This window comes from Coturnix japonica, unplaced genomic scaffold (genome assembly GCF_001577835.2).
Source record: "Coturnix japonica isolate 7356 unplaced genomic scaffold, Coturnix japonica 2.1 chrUnrandom500, whole genome shotgun sequence".
In the NCBI taxonomy this organism is placed as follows: domain Eukaryota; kingdom Metazoa; phylum Chordata; class Aves; order Galliformes; family Phasianidae; genus Coturnix; species Coturnix japonica.
Window position 1 is genome coordinate 71857 of NW_015439891.1, and position 2809 is coordinate 74665.

General features: G+C 58.3%; 1 long non-coding RNA gene across 1 annotated transcript in view; it reads right to left on the reverse strand.

The window, feature by feature from the left end:
• Positions 1–112: 112 nt before the first annotated feature.
• The window catches only part of LOC116652641, a 3428-nt gene continuing 731 nt past the window's right edge, over positions 113–2809 (reverse strand). The window contains exon 3 of the long non-coding RNA XR_004305784.1: positions 113–670. This is a non-coding gene — a long non-coding RNA (uncharacterized LOC116652641). The remainder of the gene's footprint in view (positions 671–2809) is intronic.

Below are 2809 nucleotides of genomic sequence, written 5' to 3' on the forward strand. Positions count from 1 at the left end.
GAACCCCATAGAGACCCCATAGACCCCATAGAGACCCCATAGAAACCCCATAGAACCCCATAGAGACCCCATAGACCCCATAGAGACCCCATAGAGACCCCTATATCCAAAGTCACGTGACCTCCACAACCTTTATTCATTAGGGGGCGTGGCCACGGGGGCGGTGGGCGTGGCCTGATTGGTCCCGGCGGGCTGCGATTGGTCGAGAGGAAAGTGGGCGGGGCTTATGGAGTGCTGCAGCCAATGGGAAGAGGGCAGGGCAGAAAGGGGGCGGGGCTTCATGGAGGGGGCGTGGCCTATGGGTCCATTGAGTTCCATTATGTCAATGGCAGCCAATGGGGTGGGGGCGTGGCTTAACGAAGGGGGAGTGGCTTAACGAAGGGGGCGTGGCCTATGGGTACATTGGGTTCCATTATGTCCATGGCGGCCAATGGGGAGGGGGCGTGGCTTAATGTGGGCGTGGCTTAATGAAGGGGGCGTGGCCTGTGGGTCCATTGGGTTCCATTATGTCAATGGCGGCCAATGGGGTGGGGGCGTGGCCTATGGGGGGCGTGGCTTAATGAAGGGGGCGTGGCTTAATGAAGGGGGCGTGGCCTATGGGTCCATTGGGTTCCATTATGTCAATGGCGGCCAATGGGGTGGGGGCGTGGCTTAATGGAGGGGGCGTGGCCTATGGGTCCATTGGGTTCTATTATGTCAATGGCGGCCAATGGGGTGGGGGCGTGGCTTAATGAAGGGGGCGTGGCTTAGTGAAGGGGCGTGGCTTAACGTAGGGGGCGTGGCCTATGGGTCCATTGAGTTCCATTGTGTCAATGGCGGCCAATGGGGTGGGGGCGTGGCCTATGGGGGGCGTGGCCTAATGGAGGGGGCGTGGCTTAATGAAGGGGGCGTGGCCTATGGGCCCATTGGGTTCCATTATGTCCATGGCGGCCAATGGGGTGGGGGCGTGGCCTATGGGGGGCGTGGCTTAATGAAGGGGGCGTGGCCTATGGGTCCATTGGATTCCATTATGTCAATGGCGGCCAATGGGGCGGGGGCGTGGCCTATGGGGGCGTGGCTTAATGAAGGGGGCGTGGCTTAATGGAGGGGGCGTGGCCTATGGGCCCACTGGGTTCCATTATGTCAATGGCGGCCAATGGGGTGGGGGCGTGGCTTAATGGGGGGCGTGGCTTAATGAAGGGGGCGTGGCTTAATAAGGGGCGTGGCCTATGGTTCATATGAACTTCCGATTAGTAATGCGGCCTCACAATCCGGGGGGTGGGGCGATGCGGCTAATGGGGGACCGTTCGGCTTAACGAAGGGGGCAGTGGTGCTTATGAAGGGGGCGTGGCCTGTGGGTGCCATTGACGCTTCATGTATGGTGAATGGCGACAAAATTGGGGAGGGGCGTAGCCTAGTGCGCGAGAAGGCGTGATCTTATGAAGGGTTGGCGTGGCTATGGGTCCATTGCAGATCCCAATTATGTCAATGGGCCAATGGGGTGGGGCGTGGCTATGGGGGCCGTGGCTTGAATGAAGGAGGGGCCGTGGCTTAAATGAACGGGGGCGTGGCCTATGGTCATTGAGTCCATTATGTCAATGGCTGCCAATGGGGTGGGGGCGCGGCCTATGGGGGGCTGGCTTAATGAAGGGGCGTGGCCTTAATGAAGGGCGGGGCGTGGCATATGGGGGCGTGGCTTAATGAGGGGGCGTGCTATGGCCCCATTGAAGTCCCAATTATGTCAATGGCGCCAATGGGGTGGGGGCGTGGCCTATGGGGCGTGGCTTGATGAAGGGGGCGTGGCTTAATGGCAGGGGGGTGGCTTATGAACTCATTGAGTTCCATTACTGTCAAATAGAGGCCCATGGGGTGAGGGTGGGGGGCGTGGCTTAATGAGGGGGCGTTGGCCTATGGGTCCATTGAGTCCCATTATGTCAATGGCGCCAAGTGGGGTGGGGGCCGGCCTAATGGGGGGCGTGGCTTAACTGACAGGGGCGTGGCTTAATGAAGGGGGGCGTGGCATATGGGGGCGTGGCTTAATGAAGGGGGGTGGGGCCTATGGTCATTGGAGTTCATTATGTCAATAGAGGGCAATTGGGGTGGGGGGGCGTGGCCTATGGGGGGTGGCCTTTAATGAAGGGGGCATGGCCTATGGGTCCATTGAGTCCCATTATGTCAATGGCGGCCAATGGGGTGGGGCGTGGCCTATGGGGTGGCTTAATGGGAGGGGCGTGGCCTATGGCTCCAATTGAGAACGGCATTATACTTAATGAAGGGGCGTGGCTTAATTACGCAGGGCTTGGCTTATGGGTCATTAGTCCCATTAATAACTTATGTAGGGGCGTGGCTCTAATGGAAGGGGGGTGGCTTTAATGCCTTGGCGTTCGCCGTATGTCGATGGCGGCCAATCGCTTCGCGGCTTCTAATGAGGCTGCAGGGCGTTGGAGCAGCGCCTTCAGAACAGCCAATGGGAGCAGGGCTTTGCGCATAGTAATGAGGGCTATTGGGGGTTAAGGGATCAAAGAGTAATAGGTCAATAGGGTATACGGAAGGGGTCATAGAAACCACATAGACCATAGGACCCCCATAGAGCCCCATAGAGCCCCATAGCAACCATAGAGCCCCATAGAGCCATAGAACCATACAGGTCCATAGAATCCCATAGAAAGCCCATAGAGCCCATAGACCCCATAGAGGGCCCCAGAATCCCATAGAGTCCACAGAACCCATAGAGACCATCAGACCATAGACGCCATAGGAGCCGCATAAGACGCCCATAGAGCCCAATAGCAGCCCCATAGGGACCATAGAACCCATCGCAACCATAAGA